The sequence below is a fragment of the Manis pentadactyla genome, chromosome 3 (genome assembly GCF_030020395.1).
Source record: "Manis pentadactyla isolate mManPen7 chromosome 3, mManPen7.hap1, whole genome shotgun sequence".
Taxonomy (NCBI): Eukaryota; Metazoa; Chordata; class Mammalia; order Pholidota; family Manidae; genus Manis; species Manis pentadactyla.
The window spans coordinates 50,179,115-50,204,340 of NC_080021.1; the positions used below are offsets into that span (position 1 = coordinate 50,179,115).

The 25,226-nt window shown below is 36.0% G+C and overlaps 1 pseudogene; it reads left to right on the top strand.

The window, feature by feature from the left end:
* The first annotated feature begins 18,738 nt into the window (after nt 1–18,738).
* The window catches only part of LOC130682860 (prefoldin subunit 4-like), a 73,398-nt pseudogene continuing 66,910 nt past the window's right edge, over nt 18,739–25,226 (top strand).

The window sequence follows — 25,226 nt, forward strand, 5'->3', positions numbered from 1 at the left end:
AAGTTAACTAAACTCAATAAAAAAAAAATCAGTTCCACATTTGCACTAGGCACATTTCAATGGGGACCACCATTCTGGACACCACAGATGTTTTACATTTCCATCATTACTGAAAGTTTTATTGGACAATGCTGATAATCAGTTAGCTGAGATAATTATATAGTTGAATGCATAATAAAATAATTTTTGTTATTTTTTAGCATCTATTGATACACTATAATATATTTAAAGGTGGCAGAAATCTGTTTAATCATATCCCTGGCAGTGAGAGTGTGTCTTTATAATTTTTCTGGAGTTCACTTTGATGATTATTTACATGTCATTTTTGAGGAACCTGTATTTATGTGTTCCATTAAAAGCTAAAAACATGGGTAGATATCACTGGTGTTTACTTACATTTACAAAATGACTTCTATTTACAGTGTGACAAGGTGTATTTATCACTTGTATGGAAATTGGGGAATAGGTGTAATTAGCTTATTTTAGTTGCCAAAATGGATCCTCCAAAGGGGCCATTTTTTTCCACAAATAATAAGTTCTGGAACACTGGTCAAAATTTGTTTGCCATTTTATGCCTAGATTTCATTATAGACTCAAACCTTCTAGAAACCTGTAGAATGGAGGCAGCCTTCAAACTTAGGCCAATGGAATTTAAGGATGCCAGCACCATCCTTACATGTTTAAACTTATCTGTGTTCCCATTTCTAGAATATTTTGTATCTGCACTCTAAATAGACTCATGGGAGCTTCAGAGGTTATTTTCTTTAATGCTTCATCTTTGCATCTTGGAATGGTGAGTGGCTTGCCCAAGAAGACACAGATGCTCAGTCATAGATCCAGAATATAAACTCATGTATGTGACCTCTGTCCTCTGGGGCCATCCTCTGATTTGGTACTTGTTGGTATATACTCTGTACCACATCTGATTCCATTGTGAGAGGATATTCTCAAACTGTTTTTGATTTCACAACTGTTAAAAATTATTTGACTGTACATATTTCATGCACTATGGAGTAAAGTGAAGAAGAGAAAAATAGAACCACTTTAGAAATCCAGTAAGTAATACATTAAATTTGAAAGTAAACTTTGTGTAGATAAATTCTGAGAAAAGATCTTAAAATTTTACTGGTCTAAAGTTATATCTTTTGATATGGTAAATTGCTAAATTCTTCTGAAGAAAGTAGGCAAAAGTAGATATGTAATATTTCTTTTTAATGAAATGTGTATTGTAGGGAAAATAGACTAAAGGACGTATTTCAAAGTTAATGATGTCTATTTCTAAGTGGTAGGATTTGGGTGATTAAAATTTCTTTTCATTATCTTCCTTCTCTTCAATTTCTTTTATGAATATGAGTGTCTGGTATAATAAAAAATTTTAATATAAATTCCATTTTTATTCAGGAGTGAATAAATATTATTTTAGGTAATAATAAATTCTTTAATTAGAGTATTTTAAGAATAGAGAAAATTTTAAAGAGATTAGATTAAAATTTTTTAATTTTATAGAGGTTAGATTTTAAAGAGAGAATTAAATAATCTATGAATATTACCTTATCTCCTACTGATTTAAAATGTTTACATATGTTCAGATTCATAATTTCTGAAAATACCCTAGGAAGATTAATACTCTATAAGATATATGAATGGAATTTATCTAATTAAAAATTATTCTTGGCTCCTTATTTAATCATCTGCTATTAAAACAACATCCAAAAGTCTTATCTTAAACATCTCCCTACACTGTAATTATCTTTTGAATCCAAATCATATCTAAGAACTTCTGCCTTCCTGTCTTAGTAAGTAGTTATTTTCTGTGTACAATATACTTATCATATGCATTTATATTCATCAATTGTTTGTTCTGTATAATTTAGCCCTTAAATTGAGCCATTATGTAATTTGAATATACAATACTGCCTAGTTGATTTTTTGTTGAATGATTGACATAGGGCCTGTGCTAGTATTTCATGCCACCCAAGGCTTTAATGTAACTCAATAGGCCCTGTACAATCACTTGTTAATGCAGTGATTATTTGGCTTTCAGACTCTGAAGCACTGGATAATTATATGAGAGGAAAAGATTTTCCTTGACTTGAAAGGTTTTCCTTGACTCTTCCCACTGGTCTTAGCTCTGCTACAATATCAACTAGCATAGATCCTTTGGGATACTTGGCTATTGCGTAGGATTTAAAAGGTACATATTCTTAAAAATCCTGTTAGAAAATATGATATTCACCTGTTAAAGACATAGGATAAAGTGGACAATGATCTCTGCTTTTTAGAAGGGTATCAACAAATAAAAAGTTTGATAATTGCTGTGATGGGGAGAGAGGGTTGGTGGGGTATCACATAAAAGACATGAACCCCATCCTTAATCTCCACACCTTTCCCTTTTGATACAGTCTTCTTTGTTTCTCATTTCAGTATTTCTTTCCTTCTGTCTTTTCTTTCTAATCTGAACTGTATAGGTCCCAATACAGTAGAGTAGGGAAGAATAGGTCAGGAAAGGAAAAATATGAGATTGGACAAAAAATGAAGGCAGTTAGGTGGTAACTCTGAGGGGTATTTGGGGATGATTTCTGGTCATGCTGTAAAATAAATTAAGTTCTAGGAGAAAAAGCAAAGGCCCTTCCTTACTTCACTTTATCTCAAGCCCTGAAAATAAAAAACCCCTGAAACATGGACACCAGTAGACTCAATTTGTAATCATTTTCACGGAGAATCAGGTGTAGGCTTCCTGTCTCTTTTATAGGCTTCTTTTCTTTTCAATAACTGGTGTGATCAAGCCTTCCCTATTTTTGCTGCCACTTCCCAAATTGGCCTCTTTGGACAGGATATATATTCTCTGACAGAGGAGTTATTTATTGGCTACATAGATTTTCTATCTCTTGCTCCTCAGGGTGTGTAGTTGTGGTTTATTTTCCATTTTTTCTTCCTTTGCTTGCTTGTTTTATTCTTTGCTATTTTCTCTTAAAGTAAAAAAAATTATGTTTCTATCTTACTTCCTTTCCTCCAAACATTTTTGAGCAACTTTTCCCTCAGCATTATACCTTTGATATGTTTATCCTCCATGATAAAATGCTTACACTTGCCTGCGTGGGAAAATACATACGTGTGAAGTAAACAGTGTTCATCATTTTAAAGTCATGAAGATAATCAACCTATTTTATAATTTTGCTGGAATACACCTCATTTACCCAGGTTGGTAAGAAAATGGTTTTTTTTTTTATTTCAAATTTTAGATGCAATGCTTTGCTTTATGTGAGGAATATTAATAAGTTAAGGTTAGAGAGGCCTTAGGCAACAGCAATTTAGTAATAATCATAAAGAAACTTATTACTTAAGGAGAATTGGAATGAATTCAGATGGGAAGGGCATTTTTTGACCCTGGTCCATACTTCTCTGTTAGGTATCTTTTATTGTCTTCTCAAGGCACAATAGCTGTGGGTGGCTAGAATTTCTAGATTTCTTTTGTTCTTATAGTTACCAAACTAATTGCTTTATAACAATGGTTTCGAAACACGGGAATCCTGATTCACTGATCATCTAGTCAATAATGCTTCGTTCATGGGTAGCTGACTCATCAGCAGCATGTGGTATCCCAGGCTGCCTCCCCAGCTCCCCATAAAGTCTTTGACAATTAGGAATCATCTCTGTCTTGTTCACAGCTGTGTTCTTGGTGCTTGGCTTAGTGCCCTGCACATAATAGGATTCTCTATTTACAAAATAAATAAATAATCATAATGTTAACAAATGTACTGGAGACTTTAATTCAGGGTCTGGAGGGCCATCAGATAACTTAAGGAGAAGCACAAAACCAGAAGATAGAAGATTTCAGGGTTCATCCTGGGTTTACTTCTTAGTCTAATCATAATAATGTCAGTTACACAAATAATAATGATGGTAATAATAATAATGTTAGTAGTATCTCACAATTACTTCATATCTAATTCTGGACTCTGTGCCTACATACATTGTCTTATTTAATTTTCACAAAACTCTATGAGTTAGATATTATGGATATCCCATTTTACAGAAGAGGAAAGGGAAGCTTAAGCTTGCGTAGTGCCATATTGCTAGAGAGTGGTGAAATTCTGAACCTGCTTATTGAATAAAGAAAAAATTATATCACGGTAACTAAAAGCCCAAAGGTTAGGACTCAGCTTTAGTTTACCTAGTTTGTCATGGCTTTTCCCGGCTCTGTGGCGAGTTTCATCCTCAGGCTAGCTTCCACCTTGGTGCTAAAGTGGTTGTCCGCAGCTTCACAGGGCAGCACATCTCGGTCACTTCTGATTACAGAAGAGAGAATCTCTTCTGGGAGTTCTTTCAGAATAATAACAGTTTCTATGCCCGAAATCGTCAGTAAATGTTTCTTTGTGTCCAGCTGAATCATGAGTCCAGGCCTGAATCCATTGCTGTGAGCATGGGGATAAACTCAATCAAGATAAAGCTGGAGAGGTACAGTTAGCTTCTCTCAAGCTACACGAATCCCAGATAAAGGCTGGTATATAATCAATAATTATTTACAACACACTTAAAGATACAAAATCTTGCTTTAACTATTTTATTTAATGAATATTTAGACTGAAGACCCCCCTCAGTAGAACAATGTGATTTTAGGAATTTACCTAATTAAAAACTAGGTAAATTTAAACTTTTAAACACCAATATATTCTATTTTTTCCTCAGCTTTATGAGGATATAACTGACACATAATGTGTAAATTTAAGGTGTATATGTTGATTTGATACACTCATATATTGTGATATGATTACCTCAGTAGCCTTAGTTAATGTCTCCATCACCTCAATACTTACCATTTCTTTTTGTGGTGAGACCATTCAAAATCTACTCTTTCAGCTATGTTCAAGTATATAATACATTATTGTTAACCATAATCACTATGCTGCACATTAGATAAAAATTTCATTTATTTATAGGACATTATGTGGGATTGGATAATGTCCCTTCAAAATTCATGACCACCTGTAACCACAGAATGTGACCTTATGTAGAAATACAGTCTTGGCAGACATAATTTGTTAAGTTAACATGAGGTTATACTGAGTTACAGTGGGCCCTTAATCCAGTATCTGCTACCATGTGCTATGGTCTGAATGTTTGTGTTCTTGCAAAATTCATATGTTGAAATCCTAAAGCCCGATGTGATGGTATTAGGAGGTGAGACATTTAGAAGGTGCTTAGGTCATGAGGGTGGAGCCCTCATGAGAGGAATTAGTGTCCTTGTAAAAGAGGTTCCAGAAAGCTGGTTGGCCCTTTTTACCATGTGAGGCTACAATGAGAAGTTTGAAACCTGGAAGAGGGCCCTCACCTGACTATGCTGCCTGATCTTGGCCTTCCAGCTTCCAGAACTGTGAGAAATAAATGCCTATTGTTTATAAGACATCCAGTCTGTGGTATTTTCTTATTGTAGCCTGAATGGAGTAGACACCGTGTGAATACACAGATCACAGAGATACTCAGAGGGAAGAAAGCCATGTGCAGACTGAGGTAGAGGTTGGAGTCATGTTGCGCAAGCCAAGGAATATCAGGAGCTACCAGAACCCGGAAGAGGCAAGGAAGAATCTTCCCTACAGTCTTCAAAGGGAGAAAACACTTTGATTTCAAACTTCTAAACTTAAAAATTATGGAAGAATATATTTCTGTTGTTTTAAGTTATCCAGTTTGTGGTGCTTTGTTATGGCAGCTCTTGGAAACTAGTACAGACCACACGGACAGTTATATCAGACAGGTGGTGTCCTGGAAGCATAAAACTGACAAGCACTAATATCCAGGATGCCCAAGGACGTCCATCAAATCAGCAAGAAAAAAAAAAATAGGAAAAGTGGATACAAGATATGAACAAGCAATTTACAGAATCTAATACCTGAAGGGATACTCCAAATCATCAACAGTCAGAAAAGCAAATTCAAATAAGATATATCCTTTCACCTATTAGCCTGGTAATTAGCAAAGATAAATGTGCCAACTCATGATCACATTTGTGAAGACACAAGAGCCCTTATGCCCTTCTGGGAGGACTTTGAACTGGGGTAGCCATTCAGAGAGCAATATAGCAATAGTTACCCAAATTAGGTATATGTATGCATTTTGACCTATCAACTCTGCTCTTGGATATATAACCCAAACACACTCTTTCATAAACCCATAAGAAGACATATGTAAATGGGAGTGTTATTGCAACATTATTGTTGTTATTGGGAATTGGAAGCAACCTGGGTGTCTATCATGGAAAAATATGGTAGTTGTACATCATGGGTTATAATGCAGCAATTAGAAGGAATGAATTAGAAGTACACATAGCAATTAATGGATATTAAAATTATGCTTGTGAAAAAAAGGGATCAGAATGAAATACATCACACAATACCACTTAATTAAAGATATTTGCTCACTAATCAGAGCACACCTTATAAGAACACATACAAAAAGAGAATGTGCATTAAACACAGTAGGATGGTCACCCATTAGAGTGGTGGGTATGAGGTGCTAAAGAAGAATAAAATAAACAAGTAAATACAATAAGGAAGGGCCTTATATTGATCAATGGTAATGTATAATAAAATAAGAAACAAGATTAACCCTGTTCACTCAAGGTCTAAAAACACAAAAGTTCAATTGGTAAATAAATGATCACACTGAATTACCAGGTGTTTTTCTACCATGGTCTTTTTTCCAAAAGATAAAATTCAGAACTGAGCTCAGTGTATAATAAGCAGCATACATTATTTCCTTAGTCCAGTGTTCAAATAACTACTGGTTTACCTTTTCCTCCTTGTTCTCACTTTCCTTTCCATCTTCTTTCATTCATTCCTCTCTAGTTTCATTCTTAGCCCTTATTTCTTTCTCTGCAAACACTTGCTGAGAATTTGATTCATGTCTATGGCTTTCCCAGGGGTATTGATTCCTACCTGACTTTGCCATAGGTTCTCTAAGCTAAGCAAATATGATATTAAAATCATCTTCCCTTCTTCTTTGTCCTGTAAACTTGATCTTTTAAAATGTTAATATTACCCCAGTATCTCTAGCTAATTTGGGAAACATTTTAGATTCCTCTATCTTACCCATTCTGTGTGTCAAATCCTATTTATTGTACTTTAGATGTATCTCTAAACTAAGCTCCTCTTTGTATCTCTACAGCAACAGAAAGATACTGAAGGGGTGTAAGCACCAAAGTAATATACGTAGAACTGCTTTAAAAATGATTACTCTGAATGCAGTGGGAGGAATTTTTGAAGAACTGCTAATATGGAGACAAATTGAGCATTGTTGTTGAGGTATAAGAGATTTTGGAAGCTTGGACTAAGGTATGGACAGTGGGGATGAAGGGAAATGAGTTACTTTCATAGATATTTTGGTGCTGTAATAGACAGACCTTGGCAATGGACTTGATATGAGCAGTTGGGAGGGTAGGGAGAGCTGTAGGGTAGAAGCATGGGTCTCAGGTTTGTGTCATCAGTAATTGGATGGTGGTTGTGCAATTTTCTGAAGAGACAATAAGGATGGAAAAATTATTTTCTTCTCTTGGGTGAAAGACTTTGACATAGTTATGGATATCTTATATTGAAGGAATTTTGGTATATAATCATCAGAGATGTTTAGAAATAAGTTACATAATATAGTTCCAGTTTTTAGAACTGAGGTTTAGGCTACTGATACAAATTTGAAAGTGGTTAGAATATTGATGCTATTGTTGCCATGGTAGGTGGATGAGACTACCCAGGAAGAGGCTAGGGTGGAGTCCTGAGGAACACCCACATTTAATGGTTGGTAGAGAAGGCATCCACAGAACAGACAGAGAATGAGAAGACAGAGGAGTCGGAAAAAATGCATCACCAGATAAAACTGGGGAAGCACTGCTTCAGGTCTGTGAGTACATGCAGGAATCTAATTTTGCTGAAGGGAAGTTGGATGAGGGCTGAAACCAAGCCCATTGGATCTGAGGCATGTGAGTCACATGGGTGGATTCTGAGTTTCAGGACTAAGTGGGAGGTGAAGACTTGATGGCAGCAAGTTTAGACAACATTTCTGAGATATTTGGATAAGGAAAGTTCTAAAGACATATGACAGTAATTAGAAGGTTATGTGAAATCTGAGGAAATTTTTATTTTGTTTTGTTCTGAAGATGTTTCTGCGATTCTGCATTGTATGGTAATTATCTACTTACATGTCATTCTGCCTGTAGATTTTGGTTCTCATGAAAGGAGAGCCTGTGTCTTACTATTTTATTATTCTTATTGCTCAGCAGGCCCACTATATATGCAGTCAATAAATAATAATGAATAAAATGAGGATTGACTCCTAACCAAATCCAGTTAGTGATCAGCTAATCACTTTGGCAACAAGTTTCTAATTTGAATGCAAATAAGTGGGCATGTTGATTATTATTACATTAAATTAACTATGTCAGGTTGTTAGCTTAAAACAAAGAATGTTTTTCATAAGGCACTAGTTTCCTCCAAATATGAAAAGACTTCATTGAATAGCACAAATGGAGTCCCTCCTTTCTCTCCTTGAAAACAAATAACTTTTCAAATAATCTAACAATAAGAACTATTAGTTGGGAGGAAAAAAATAAGAAAAGAGCAAGCAAGAATTAAAACAAAGAATAGGGAAAAAAGGAAAGCATGTATCTCTGTCTCTAGAAAGGGCTTCTTTAAAAATGTCCATCAACAAAGTTTAAGAAAGGTAATTATTTATCAGAGTCATTTTATAAAATGTTTATTTCTTTCTTTCAGAGTATCCTTGTGGTTTATTTCAGTTACGTATCTTCCTCATTATGTTTCTCTCTCTTTAAGCATAGTTTTTGCATTTTTTTGTCAACATTCTAAGATATTACATACCCCTTTTATAATTTTGTAGTATTTTTTCATTTAGTGACTGCCTCACTGTATTTAAAGGTTATTATGTGATTTAAGTGAGACAATTGTTTCCTGGTTACTCCTGGTTGCTATTTTTGAATTTAATTTATCCCATCAACTTACAATTAATTAAAAAATTTTATCACTATGATTGTTTCAGTTAAATGCTGTAATGGCCTGGTAGCCTCCTTATTTAAAAAGCCATTTCTGTGTCTTAGAATGAAATACAGTCTTTGTAATGTACAAAGATATATTATATCTTTATATAGATGTGAATGATATTTCCCTTCCTAGAAACTTTCTGATTCTTACAAATGAAGTCCTCATTACCCAGGACAATGTTCTAAGAAATTAAAGACAGATTTATTTTTTGTACCTTGTGAGTACTATATTTCAACAAGAAATGTGTTGTTATTTTTCTTTGACCATTTAAGATTCTATTTTCCTCTGTAATGTTCTGGAGTCTGGTTTTTAATGGATGGCATTACCTTGCGAGGTAAAAGTATGTATTAGCTAGATACTGTCTGACTGTTTTTAATAATAGCTATTTATTAAACATCTACTATTTGTCAGGCTTTGTTCTAAATGCTATTTGTAGTGAACAATATAGCAGATATTCTGCCCTCTTAACATTTTGTATATTAGTGAACAGAGTGAGACCCTAAACAGGTGAAAGAAACGGAAATGTAATTTGAGATAGTGACTAATGTCCAAAGGAAGTATAAAGGACATAATAAATTATAAAAGATGTAATAATGATTGACTATTTGAGCATAGAATAGTGGACACTACACACAGGAAACCTTTCTCTAAAGAAGAGGCTTTAAGGTGAAACCCAACTGATAAAATACAGCCAGCCCTGCAAAAACTTGAGGAGAAACATCTGGGCAGAAAAAAACAATAAAGTTTCAATGCCAGTTTGGCTGGATCCTATCTGGGAGGAGAAATAAGGCCAGTAGTGTTGGGTAGGCACAGAGCTAATTAAGAATATTTTGTCTTTCCAACTGAAATGCAGTTGCAACAAATCACAAACCAGTTACTCAATGAATGAATACTTGTTTATTTTAAACTCACTCTGCATTGGACTGATGCCTAGGGAGGTAGCGAGGTTTAAAAATGTCTTTTAGGGTTTACGAAATAGACAATAGCAACATTCTTTTTAAAATCTTTATTTTCCAGTATCTCAAACTAATAGAAATGGGCAGAGAATGATAATATAATTAATGTCCACCAGATTTAAGAGACTTAACCTGCTCACATTTTGACATTATTTCTTCAGATTCCTTTAGGAAGTAAAGTACTACAGATATACTTGACCTTCTTTGCATATACTTGCTTGTACTATATTCCCTTCCCTTCTAAGAAGTAATTACCATTGAGAAGTTGGTATGTACTCATGCCTTAATATTTTTATAAACCTTTCCTTATGGCAAAATGCAGATATAGGGAAAAAAGAAAAGCCCAAAAATATATGGATCAACAATTTATCATGAAACTTTAACTGTCACCCATGCAAGGAAAGAAAAATACCAAGAAGTACCTACTGTACCATGCTGATCATTATTCTCTCTTTCCTCCTATAGTACATGCTGTCCTGACTTTTGTAACAATTGCTTCTAAGCTGCTCTTTATAATCTTCTCATCCATAGTTCCCCTTTGCCTGGTTTTAAACAATTTTATGTAAGTGGAATAATATATGTAGAGTTTGTGTCTGACTTCTTTCCCCTCAACATATTTATATGAGGTTCATTCATGTTACATGCCATTGCAGTTTTATTTTCATTGCTGTAAATAATTTTTAAATGCATATTACATCACTTACCATTCTAATGTTGATGGACATTTGATTTGTTTTCAGCTATTTGACAGTCACCTAGAGTGCTGCTATAAACACTCTTGTACATATCTACTGGTGCATATGTATTGTCCTATTTTTTGGATGTATACCTAGGAGTGCAATTGTTGGCTTATAGGATACATGCATCTTGAACTTTAGTAGAAAATTCTGAACTGTTTTTCAGTGTTTGTACTAATTTACACTAGCAGTGTCTTTCCATTGTTCAGTGTCTTCACCCACACTTTGTATTTCAGTTCTTTCCATTTTAACCATTCTGGTGGGTACATAGTCTCTTGTGACCAATGACAGTAAATGCATTATCATATGCTTATTGACCATCTGGTTATCCTTTTTTATGGAGTACCAGATTTTTCACCCAATTTTTAAATTAGGTTATCTTTTTTTTCTTATTGATATGTAAGATTCTTCACATATTCTAGACACAAATCTTTTATAGGTTAAATATGTATTGAAACTATTTTCTTTTCCTGAAAAGTTTGTCTTTTTGCTTTCTTAATGATGTCTCTTGATTTAGTCCAGATTATTAATCATTCCCTTTACAGTTAATGCTTTTATGTTCTGTCTAGGAAATTTTCTTACCCAAAACTGTGAAGCTATTTTCTTATATTATCTTATATAATTTCTTTTGTTCTACCTTTCACATATAAATCTGCAACCACCTAGAATTGATTTTTAAAATTTTTGTGATCAGTTTGAGGTATATGTAAAGTTTCATTTTTTTTCTGTATTGGTAGCCCATTGTCCTAGCATCATATAGTAAAAGGACTTTTTTTTTCCATTGCTCTGCAGTGTCACTTTTATTGTAAATCAAGTCCTGAAAGATGTGTCAGTTTGTAGGCTTTTTATTGTGTCCCATTGGTCTATTTGTCTATTCTTATGCTGACATCACACCTTTTTATAGGTTTATAGTAAGTTTTTATATTTGGTAAGGCAGATCCTCTCTCTACTTTTCTAAGATTGTCATGATAGTTACTAGTTTACACACACACACACACACACACACACACACACACACACTGGGATTTTGATTGGGTTTGCTCAAAAGCTATAGACATATCTGGGGGTATTTGACAGATTTACAATAATGAGATTTTAAGTTCACCAACAAAGTATATTGTTTGTTTTACATAGGTCTTCTTTGAAGTTAAAGGGTACCTAAATATCCCACTGTTATTTTAGGGTTTTCCACATAGAAGTCTTTTGCATCTTTTGTTAGGTCTGTTTCTAGATATCTGATCATTTTGATGTAACTGAAAGTGATTTTTTTACAGAAATAGTTCATCTTCTCTTTGTTATTAGTAGGTAGGAATACAACTGATGTTGACCTTGTATCTAGAAATCTTGGCACTTTTGCTTATTAATTCTAATAACTTTAATAGAAACTTTTGGAATTTCTTTGTATATAATCATATGATTGACAAATAATATTGATGTACTTTCTTTATTTTTAATCTTTGAAGGTGGTCATATCGAAAATAGATGTGAGTTGGGTGGAAAGAGAATAAGGCCAGTAGAGCCCACTAGAAGGGACTCAAAGAGTTAACCAGTTAGTCTGTTAAAGCTCAGAAGGCTAGGAGCAACTTGGCCTAGAAGTTTGACTACTTCCTAGATAAAGAAAAGTATCTCAGCATAGCCTATGCTTTCATTGTGTCAATTAGCACATAACCTTGTAAGATTTACTTTACTTTAGCTTGCTCAAAGGCCTAGCTTATTAAGGAAGAATTCTATCTTAAAGCTAAAATAGCATTTTAATCAAATGGACAATGGCTCAGCCTACCTTGGAGGCAGGGCAGACAGTCTTGATTGATACGCTTCCAGACAGAAGCTGATATCCTGAAAAGGAATCAAAGCAGTATATTTCTAGTGTTAAGTTAAAAAAAAAAGGGAGAAACTTAATGTCTTAACAAAGATGAACATTCTAGGACAATTTGGCCAGTCCACACCTGGCACTTTGTTGCATTCCTGAAAATCTTCAACTGCCTATAAAATCCCAGACCCTAAACCTTAGGCACTCCTCTCTCTGAGGTCACCTGCACTTTCTAAGTGTGTAACTTTAATAAAACTTTCACAATCTTTCAGCACCTCTTCTATGAGGTAGCACACACTCCCCTTTTTCCGAGTATGCACCTTTTTGCTTTAAATAAACTTCTCAGTGCTCAACTTATAAAGTTTTGTCTCTGTGCTTTTCCAGTGGTAAGTGTCTTTGTTATTCTTCCTTGTCATTCTCATTCTCCAAATTTAAGCTCAAACCTTCACTCCCTCTGTCCTATTTCAGATAAGTAAGGAGAGGCTGCTGAGAGCTCAGATCTGGGCTTGCAGATTACTGTTACCTGGATGCCGGGGTGGAACTGCCGCTTATGATCATGCTCTTTAGTAGCCTGCCTGAAAGTCTTCTTTCTTTGCCTGTGGAAGGCTTGCAGAACATAATCTCACTCCATCCAGTGCTCTGCAGCTTCCCCAAAGCCTGGGGTGGGAGGGACTCAGTTCCCATGCTGTGCAGATCCAAGTGGACACTGGATGCCAGGTGACACTGGCTTAAGGAGTTAGCAGGGGATGTGACCCATGCTGAGTAGCAGTTCAATGAACTTCCTTTATTATTCTGATCTGTCATTCTCTGACACTCTTGCTTTAATAAATTCCTTCCTCACCTTGTACTCTGACTTCCCTGCGTCTCTTAGCCAACTCCCCCATAACATCTCCTCCCTGAGGTTGCTGACATTGTCTCCCTCTTTAAGTACGTAACTTTAAATAAAACTTTTACTCTGCTTTACTACTATGTCTCTGCCCTTCAGTTCTTTATTACAGCAGGGACAAGAACTGAGGAAAATACACAATGCTCCCCCAACAATATCAGACATCTTTGTATATTCCTAACCTCAAAGAAGTTTATAACATTTCACCCTTAAGTATAATATATTTCTATTGATATGGTTTACCAGAAAAACATTTTCTCAATTTTTTCTTCACATGTCTTTATTTCATTTGGATGAATATTTTCACTAGGTTGGAAATATATTTCTAGGTTGGCAGGTTATTTTCAGTTACTTTCACTTGAAAATATCATTCAGATGCCTTCTGGATTCTATTGTTTTTATTGAAAAGTTAGCTCTTACTTCTTTGGGGTAATATCCTTTTCATCCTCCTTCCCCAAGCCTGGCTCCTTTTAAGATTTTCTGCTTGTATTTTTCAGTATTTACACTCTTTTTTCATAAATTTTTTTTTTAATTCAGGTATCATTGATATATAATCTTATAAAGGTTTCACATGAGCAGCATTGTCAGCACTTACACTTTTATGTGATTAAGTACAGTTTTTTTTTTTTTCATTTGTCCTGCTTGGGATTTGTAGGGCTTTTTTGATTTCTAGATTAATGTATTTCTCAGTTTTGGAATGTTCTATTTCAAATATTACTTATGCTTTTTTCCCCTTTATGGAACTCCAGTTACATGTATGATAGGCTATATTACTGTGTTTCTGTCTTTTGCTTTCTATTCTCTATTTTCTTTTCTTTTTTTTTCTGTGCCTGATAACTCCAATAGCCATAGTCTTTGATGGTCTATTTCTACCACCTATTTTTGCTGGTTTTAATCCATGTAGTATTATTTCCTTGGTTTTTGCTTATATTTCATTATATAATAGATATTGTATTTGCAGAATTGTGATATCTTCATTCAGAGGATTTATGTTTGTATCTATTAGGTATGTTGAGGACACTAGTAATTGTGAGTCAACTTAAAAAACTCCAGAATTGACATGATTCAAATAGAACTGCGGCTGTTGCAAGGACTTGTCTACAGTTTACCCATGCTCTAAGGGTATCCTTAGAAGTTCCAGTCCAGAGTTAGGGAGATCATCATCCCTCTCCCTGCTGCCTGCCAGAGGTTCTTGGACTCTAATTATTATTCTACCAGCACAGCAGATCTTTTAAAAATAGTATTCAGCCTCTCTTCTACTCAACAGTACCTTCTATAATCAGCAAATGCTGAAGGGTAAAGAACCTAAAATACAGGGCCTCTTGGACCTCCATTCTCCCTTGGCTCTTGATCTAGCAATTTTGCAGTACTTTGTTGTCTTCCCTATGGCAGTGCACATATTAAAATTTTTTCTCCAGTATTTCTAGTTTTCCCAAGTTGGATGATTGGTTTGAATAAGTTAAAATTCAACTGTTATTTGAATCCTATAATAATCCTGGAATGTAGGAGAGCATTCATAGACATAAACTGATGCTCAGAGATTAAAAATGCTTTGACTGAAGTCACAAATTTAGGGTCTAATTATGAACTGGCAGGAATTAGAACTCAAGTCTATTTCTGTCCTGAACATTTTATTGTCTCCTCTGACTTTGATAATTTCTGAGCATGTTATATATCTTTCATATAAAATGCTCTTTCTTTCATTGAAACCATGATCATGTCACTGTAATATAGAAGATGAAAAATTATTTTAATGCTATTAATAAATATTGAGCTTGAGGCAGAATCAGGAGGAAGATTAGTCCAATTTGGGGAAAAGAAATGGAAAAAAGAAAATACAGCTTCAAATCCTAGTTTTGCTACTCATTAGCTATATGGCTTTGAAAAAGCTATTTAAACTTCCCAAACTTGTATTTATTTATGTCTAAAATAACACAACTCACTTCAACAGATGGATATATGAATTAGACAAATTATATTAGATAATACATGAAAACCACTCCTGTATAATATTGAATTTGGTATCCCTGGTTCCTGGGAGGTATCCTTGTAATTTGTGGTATTTCCTGTGATATTCATGGTAGGCCCTGAGAGTTCATGCTAACAGAATGACTTACCGTGGGACCCTAGATATTTTAACCTAATGAGATGCCTCACGATGGGAGCCGGTCATACCAGAAAGACCAACCGTGTGATTGAAGGGTTGAAGCTTTGAGCCATGTGATACTATCCTGAACCCCAGGGAGGTTCCTCTCTTAATTTTGATTTTAAACCTAGTAGTTTCCCCACTAGTCCTGCCCTGGGAGAAAGCCCTGAAAAGTCCGTTTTGAAAGTTCACACATGCTGTACTACTGCAGCTTCTTCAGACTTGACTTGCATTGAGCCATTATTGGAGTGGGCAAATCTATTCCAGTTTGTGTTCTCAAATTATCCTGTGTTGCTTTCCAGAACTTTTGAGTATTTTGGAGTTTTCTTGTTCTCAGATCCATCAGACACCCTTTTGCATCTTCTACTTCCTTCTGTAAGACCAATATCATGCAGGTCTTATGGCTATTGATGATTGTCCCCATCTACTCTACTTGTATTTTGACAAGGGATACCTTGTCACTTAGTTTTCTTGTAACAATTGTCCAGAAGTTTGTGGTTTTGCTATCTAGTTGCTTGAGAATCCCAGAAGATCCTCAAATTATGATGCTTCCATGGTTACCAGCAGTCTAGAATTCTCTACTGGCTTATCTTTTGATATAAGTACCTCATTACTATTGCAGGGGACCAAACTCCTCCTTGCTCTCAGTCCATGTGCTTCTGAAGGTGTTGCCTCCGTCCCCATGCTCCAGGGCTAACTATGAATGTCAAGCCTGGCCAATAAAAAAATAAAAATCACATAATAGTGATCCATTCAGTGAAAAGCAGGTGATCCCAAAAGGCCTAAGACTTTTGTTTGAACTATTGAAAATAACATATATTCTATTTTTTTATTAAGGTATTATTGAGGTACACTATTATGAAGGTTTTACATGAAAAAACAATTTGGTTACTACATTTACCCAAATTATCAAGTCCTCACCCATACCCCATTGCAGTCACTGTCCATTAGTGTAGTAGGATGCCACAGATCCACTGTTTGCCTTCTCTGTGCTACACTGTCTTCCCTGTGAATACTCACACCATGTGTGCTAAACATAAAACCCCTCAATCCCCTTCTCCCTCCCTCAAACCCACCCTCCCACACCCCTCCCCTTTAAGGACCACTAGTCCCTTCTTGGAGTCTGTGAGTCTGCTGCTGTTTGTTCCTTCATTTTTGCTTAATTGTTATACACCACAAATGAGGGAAATCATTTGGTACTTGTCTTTCTCCACCTGGCTTATTTCACTGAGCATAATGTCTTCCAGCTCCATCCATGTTGTTGCAAATGGTAGGATTTGTTTCTTTCTTACGGCTGCATAGTATTCCATTGTGTATTGTACCACATCTTCTTTATCCATTCATCTATTGATGGACACTTAGGTTGCTTCCATTTCTTGGCTATTGTAAATAGTGCTGCAATAAACATAGGGATACATATGTATTTTTGAATCTGAGAAGTTGTATTCTTTGGGAAAATTCCAAGGAATGGGATACCCAGGTCAAATGGTATTTCTATTTTTTTTTTTTTGGAGGAACTTCCATACTGCTTTCCATAATGGTTGAACTAGCTTGCATTCCCACCAGCAGTGTAGGAGGGTTCCCCTTTCTCCACATCCTTGACAGCACTTGTTCTTAGTTTTTTCAATGCCAGCCATCCTTACTGGTGTGAGGTGATGGTTTTAATTTTCATTCCCTGTTGATTAGTGATGTGGAGCATCTTTTCATGTGTCTGTTGCCCATCTGAATTTCTTCTTTGGAGAATTGTCTCTTCATATCCTCTGCCCATTTTTTAATCAGGTTATTTGCTTTTTGGCTATTGAGCATGCAAGTTCTCTATATATTTTGGATGTTAACCCCTTGTCAGATATGTCATTTACAAATATATTCTCCCATACTGTAGGATGCCTTTCTGTTCTGTCGATGGTGTCCTTTGCCGTACAGAAAGTTTTAGTTTGACGTAGTCCCATTTATTCATTTTTGCTTTTGTTTCCCTTGCTCAAGGAGATGAGTTCAGGAAGAATTTGCTCATGTTTATATTCAGGAGATTTTTTCATATGTTGTCTTCTAAGAGTTTTATGGTTTCATGACTTACATTCAGGTCTTTGATCCATTTCAAGTTTACTTTTCTGTATGGGGTTAAACAATAATCCAGTTTCATTATCTTGCAGGTAGCTGTCCAGTTTTGCCAGCACCAGCTGTTGAAGAGGCTGTCATTTCCCTGTTGCATGTCAATGGCTCCTTTATCATAAATGAATTAACCATATATGCTTGGGTTTATATCTGGGCCCTCTAGTCTGTTCCATTGGTCTATGGTTCTGTTCTTGTGTCAGTACCAAATTGTCTTGATTACTGTGGCTTTGTAGTAGTGCTTAAAGTTGGGGAATATAATCTCCACAACTTTATTCTTCCTTCTCAAGATTGCTTTGGCTATTCAGGTGCTTTTTTGGTTCCATATGAATTTTAGAACAATTTGCTGTAGTTCAATGAAGAATGCTGTAGGTGTTTTGATAGGGATTGCATTGAATCTGTAGATTGCTTTCGGCAGGATTGCTATTTTGACAGTATTAATTCTTCCTATCCATGGGCATGAGATGTGTTTCCATTTATTGTTATCTTCTTTAGTTTCTCTCATGAGTGTCTTGTCGTTTTCAGAGTATAGGTCTTTCACTTCCTTGGTTAGGTTTATTCCTGGGTATTTTATTCTTTTTGATGCAATTGTGAATTAAATTGTTTTCCTGATCTCACTTTCTACTAGTTCACCGTTAGTGTATAGGTATGCAGCAGATTTTTGTGTATTAATTTTGTATCCTGCAACTTTGTTGAATTCACATATTAGATCTAGTAGTTTTGGGGTGGATTCTTTATGTTTTCTATGTACAATATCATGTCATCTGCAAACAGGGACAGTTTGACTTCTTCCTTGCCAATCTGGATGCCTTTTATATCTTTGTGTTGTCTGATGGCTGTGGCTCAGACCTCCGTTACTATGTTGAATAGAAGTGGGGAGAGTGGGCATCTTTGTCTTGTTCCCAATCTTAAAGGAAAAGCTTCTTGCAGTTAAGTATGATGTTGGCTGTGGGTTATATATGGCCTTTATTATGTTGAGGTACCTGCCCTCTATACCTGTTTTGTTGAGAGATTTTATCATGAATGTATGTTGAATTTTGTCAAATGCTTTTTCAGCATCTATGGAGATGATCATGTGGTTTTTGTCCTTCTTTTTGTTGATGTGGTGGATGATGTTGATGGATTTTCGAATGTTGTACCATCATTGCATCCCTGGAATAAGTCCTACTTGATTATGATGGATGATCTTTTTGATGTATTTTTGAATTCAGTTTGCTAATATTTTGTTGAGTATTTTTGCATCTATGTTCATCAGGGATATTGGTCTGTAATTTTCTTTCTTGTGTTATCTTTGCCTGGTTTTGGTATTAGAGTGATGCTGGCCTCATAGAATGAGTTTGGGAGTTTTTCCCTCTTCTTCTACTTTTTTGGAAAACTTTAAGGAGGATGGGTATTAGATCTTCACTAGATGTTTGCTCAAATTCAGTGGTGAAGCCATATGGTCCCGGAATTTTGTTCTTAGGTAGTTTTTTATTACCAATTCAATTTCATTGCTGGTAATTGGTCTGTTCAGATTTTCTGTTTCTTTCTGAGTCAGCCTTGGAAGGTTGTATTTTTATGGAAAGTTCTCCATTTCTTCTAGGTTATCCAGTTTGTCCCCATATGATTTTTCATAGTATTCTCTCATAATTCTTTGTATTTCTGTGGTGTCCATAGTGATTTTTCCTTTCTCATTTCTGATTCTATTTATGTGTGTAGACTCTCTTTTTTTCTTGATAAGTCTGGCTAGGGGTTTATCTATTTTGTTTATTTCTTTGAAGATGCAACTCTTGCTTTCAGTGATTCTTTCTATTGTTTTATTCTTCTCAATTTTTTTAAATTTCTGCTCTAATCTTTATTATGTCCCTCTTTCTACTGACTTTGGGCCTCATTTGTTCTTCTTTTTCTAGTTTCGTTAACTGTGAGTTTAGACTGTTCATATGGGATTGTTCTTCTTTCCTGATGTAGGCCTGTATTGCAATATACTTTCCTCTTAGAACAGCCTTTGCTGCGTCTCACAGGTTTTGTGTTGTTGAATTATTGTTGTCATTTGTCTCCATATATTGTTTGATCTCTCTTTTTATTTGATCATTGATCCATTGGTTATTTAGGAGCATGTTGTGAAGCCTCCATGTGTTTGTGGGATCTTTCATTTTCTTTGCATAATTTATTTCTATTGTCATACCTTTGTGGTCTGAGAAACTGCTTGGTACAATTTCAATATTTTTGAATTTACTGAGTCTCTTTTTGTGGCCTAGTATATGATCTATTCTTGAAAATGTTCTATGTGCACTTGAGAAGAGTGTGTATTCTGCTACTTTTGGGTGTAGAGTTCTGTAGATGTCTGTTAGGTCCATCTGTGCTAATGTGTTGTTCAGTGCCTCTGTTTCCTTACTTATTTTCTGTCTGGCTCATCTGTCCTTTGGTGTGAGTGAAGTGTTGAAGTCTCCTAGAATGAATGCATTGCATTCTATTTCCCCTTATAATTCTGTTAGTATTTGTTTCACATATGTAGGTACTCCTGTGTTGGGTGCATAGGTATATATAATGGTTATATCTTCTTGTTGGATTTACAGATTTTTCATTATGTAATGTCCTTCTTTGTCTCCTGAGACTTTGTTTTGAAATCTATTTTGTCTGGTACAAGTACTGCAACTCCTGTGCTTTTTTCTCCCTATTAGTTGCATGAAATATATTTTTCCATCCCTTCACTTTTCTTCTGTTTTTGTCTTTCGGTTTAAAGTGAGTCTCTTATAGGCAACATATAAATGGGTCTTGTCCATTCAGTGACTCTATGTCTTTTGATTGGTGCCTTGAGACCATTTATATTTAGGGTGATTATCGATAGGTATATATCTTATTGCCATTGCAGGCTTTAGATCGTGGTTACCAAAGGTTCAAGGTTGACTTCCTTACTGTCTAAGAGTCTATCTTAACTCAGTTAGTATGCTATTACAAACACCATCTAAAGGTTCTTTTTTTTCTCCTCCTTTTTCTTCCTTTTCCATTCTTTATGTATTAGATATAATATTCTATACTCTTTGTCTATCCCTTGATTGACTTTGGAGATAGTGGATTTAATTTTGTATTTGCTTAGTAATTAACTGTTCTACTTTCTTTACTGTGGTTTTATTTCCTCTGGTGACAGCTATTAAACCTTAGGAACAAGTCCATCTATAGCAGTCCCTCCAAAATACACTGTAGAGATGATTTGTGAGAGGTAAAGTCTGTCAGCTTTTACTGATCTGGAATTTATTTAATCCCTCCTTCAAATTTAAATGATAATCTTGCTGGATAAATTAATCTTGGTTCCAGGCCCTCTGTTTTATTGCATGAAATACATCATGCCACTCCCTTCTGGCCTGTAAGGTTTCTGCTGAGCAGTCTGATGATACCCTGATGGGCTTTCCTTTGTATGTGATCTTATTTCTCTCTCTGGCTGCTTTTTATAGTCTGTCCTTATCTTTTATCTTTGCCATTATAATTACTGTATGTCTTCTTGTTGTCTTCCTTGGTTTCCTTGTGTTGGGAGATCTGTGCATCTCCATGGCCTGAGATACTGTCTTCTTCCTCAGATTTGGGAAGTTTTCAGCAATTACCTCCCCAAAGACACTTTCTATCCTTTTTTTCTCTCTCTTCTACTGCTGGTACCCCAATAATGTGAATATTGTTCCGTTTGGATTGGTTACACAGTTCTTTCAATATTCTTTCATTCTTTGAGGTCTTTTTTTCTCTCTCTGCCTCAGCTTCTTTGTATCCTCTTCTCTATTTTCTATTTCATTTATCATCTCTTCCACCACATCTAATCTGCCTTTAAAACCTTCCAGTGTATGTTTCATTTCTCATACTGTGTTCTGTAATGAGTGGATCTTGGACCAGAATTATTTCCTGAGTTCTTGAATATTTTTCTGAACCTCCATGAACATGTTAATTATTTTTATTTTGAAATCTATTTCAGGAAGATTCATTAGGTCTATTTCATTTGAATCTTTCTCTGGTGTTTTATTCATAATTTTGCTTTGAACTAGCTTCCTTTGACATTTCATATTTGTATATGGCGCCCTCTAGTGCCCAGAGGTCTACTGTCTGGAGCTGCTCAGCCCCTGAAGCAATGTCAGGGTTCACAGGGGAGTGGTGTTGGTACCTGTGGGGAGGAAAGAGCTGTTCCTCCTTCCCAGCTGCTATGCCTGTCTCCACTGCTAGAACCAGTAGGCCAAGCGCACAAGTATAAGCCTGTATGCTTTGTGTTTGTAGCTGCTGTAGATGGGGCTTCCCTCTGGCTGGCCTAACACCAGGGTAGGGCTTGCTGGTTTGCAAGCCAGGTGGGGCTGGACAGGAGAAAGGCCCAGTAGGCTTCATATTATGGAGGGGAGCCTTGAAGCTGTGTAGCTAGCCAGGTTGCTGGAGAACCTGAAGATCGTGAAAGTTCCCAACCTGCTGGGCAAAGTGCACCCAGACAATTTTCTTTACTTGTCCTTTCTCCTGATTAGTAAGCTCTGTGCAATACTTGCCCCTTTAGTAGCCCTCTCGCTGTTAGGAAGTCTCTCAGACTGCCTGCCTTTCTTTTGTCCCAGAGCAGCTGGATATGGATCCCTGCTTTCCACAAGGAGCAGAATTCTCAGTCTCTCCAGGTATTCTGTCTCTCTTAGTTTTTCAAACCCGTAATCATGAGAGCACTATGAAAGCACCATGAAATATAGGTCTGTGCTCCCAGAGCAGATCACCAGAGTTAGGTGTTCAGCAGTCCCATGCCTCCACTCCCTCCCTGCTCTGTATCTCTTCCTCCCCTCAGTGAGCTGGGTTGGGGGAAGGGCTTGGGTCCCGCTGGGCCATGGCTTTGGTACCTTACCCTGTTCTGTGAGGTTTATTCTTTTCTCTAGGTGTATGCAGTCTGGCGCAGCCCTCTTTCCTGTTGCTTTTTCAGGATTAGTTGTAGTAATTATATTTTCGTATTGTATGTGGTTTTAGGAGGAAGCCTCTGTCTCACCTCTCACACCACTATTTTTCACATATATTCTATTTTTGACAAAATTTTAATTAATTGGTAAACATGTAAAGCCCAAGAATGATGTCAACTCAGAGTAGTGCTAAACCAAGAGACAAAGAGACCAAGTCCTGGCAACATCTTTGGGACCTCTTGATCAGCCTGTGCCTAAAGAAATTATACGTCCTAGATTTTTCAGTTATCACAGCCATTACATATCTTCTAGAAGAAAATTCAAGTGTAAAAGATCATATATAAAACATAGTCAGTACAAGTCCTTGGAGCAGTAAAATTGAGTTGAGTTACAGAAAACTCACAGAATTTGGTTAAAGGAGATCACAGTGAGTTGTGCTCTTCTGAGGCTCAGTGGGATAATAAATGGTCAACACAGTGTCCCAGACCTAGGGTGTCTATCCCAACACAAAGGCCCAAAGCTTATTCAGTTTGACCTTCAAATACTGGTAAGGGATTTCCTTACTCCCATTCTCCTACTGGTGCTAGGCACTCCTCTATGGGTTTATGAGTGTTCTGGGATATTGAGTCTGAAAATGTTTTAGGTACCATCTAAAGTCATCCCTTCTGCTGGTCAGTCAATAGGCAAATCCATTCCCATACCTAAAGAATACATTTACTGTGGTTCTTAGCTGAGTCTATTCATCTGCTTTTTAATGGGTCAAGGCATTTCATCCTCAGATTGCCAGGACCCCGTCTAATCATTAAAAAACTTGCTTTTCTCTGATTGCCTCACTGTACTCTCCATTTATCACATGAGCTCTCTTCCCCACCAAAACACTCTATTTTCATTTGCTTTCATGAAGGCTTTGATGCCCCTTTAAACTCAGAGTTAGAATTAGTATCAAACAAAAAACTGGTTTCATTTCTTTGAATTCAAGAAAAGCTCAAATTTCAAACACTGTTAGGAACTTTGGGGAAATGAATACATTACATTCTGTCTTTCTAATGCAGTACAGAAAAGAAAGATGAACAAAACATTTATTTCTGTAATAAAGCATGTTGAATGCTCCTACCCTGTCACATATGTGAAATTGCTACAAAACTGAAAAGTGATCCAGAAATGTGAAGGAATCAGATCTCCTTAAGAATTGGTGAATATTACTCAAGTACTGTAATTTAGTGATATTTTTTCATCCACATGAATCACAGGAATTATGTTAAGTAAGTAACAGGTACATACAGCTTGTGATTAGAGGAGACCTTTATAATAATTTATAATTCTCATATTGTTTAAAAAATATACAATGTAGAACAATACTCAGTGGTACCCCAAAATTTCATATGTATTAACTCTTTATCAACTTATTTAGAAACTAACTCATTAAGACAATGGTCCAAATAACACTAGACAATTTCATTGCATTTTTTTTTTAATGGGAATGAGCGGCTATCTTTGAAAGGAAAAATTTCAACTGAAAAGATATTGAAAACAAAACATCCATTTTTTTACTGCAGATGTTAAAAATGGAATAATCATATATAAAATAAAATAAATATTCATAAGCCACTATTCATCTCCCTCACTTGATAGGAAACTGATATGTCTCTATGGTAACAGTGCAACCGACATCCAGGAATGAGCACTTTTGTCTGTATGGCTTTTCATGAGCATATAATTTCAGAAGCATATGATTAGGAATAAGAAAGAAACTAAAAAGAGCTGCCTATAGGATCAATTGAGGTAAAGGAAAACAGTGGAACAGAGGAAAAATCTAAGAGGAATGATGAAGAAAAAACTGGGAGGTAGCCAAGAAAACAAGTATTTAAACTAAAAGAAAAGAGGACTTCATCCAAGGATAGAAGTTGGAATTCTCCATTATGAAAAATGAGGCTTCTATTTCCAGTCTGTGAGGTAAAGCAGCAAGGTACAAGAATTATGATTGAATCACTCAAGAGCGCAGAGCTAACAGCAGAGGTTCAAGTCTGTCCGGTGATATTAGAAAAGAATTTCATTGTGTTGCTGATTTGGGTCAGGAGAGGAGAAGCAAAGGGTGAAGCAATCAGATTGGACAGGTTATTTGGGCCATCCAGATTCCAGGTAGTAGGAAACGCAAAGAGGCGTTTTACATACTTCGAGTCTCTGAGGTAGTGTTGGGAAAATGGGGGTGTGGCAGGCTTTGGGATCTCCCCATCTTGCTTTGGAGTGTCCGGGAGACGTCATGCAGCAAGGACTCTAACACGGAGAGGACTGCGCAGCTCTTACGGAAGAGCAGGATGAGACTCCAGTTTGGCACCCATCTTCCCAGCCAATGCCTTCAGATTCAAGAACTGCCCAGGTCCTTTCATTAGGAGAATCTTCCACTGGAGAGAGAAGGAATTCAAGGAGATCCAAATTTTCTGAAGACTCATGTCTCTGCTGATCTTTTTTTTTTTTTTTTTTTTTTTTTTACTGTTGATGATCCTAAAACAATTTGTCAGGAGGTCTTGTTGTAGAGATGCTGTTTCCAACATTAATGCCTTATTTTCTTTTCGTCACATCCCTAGCAAAGTGAAGAACATTGCCCCAAGGTATGTTAGTGTTGCAAAACCTATGTAGTTTTATATGTTTCTTCTTTCTTAT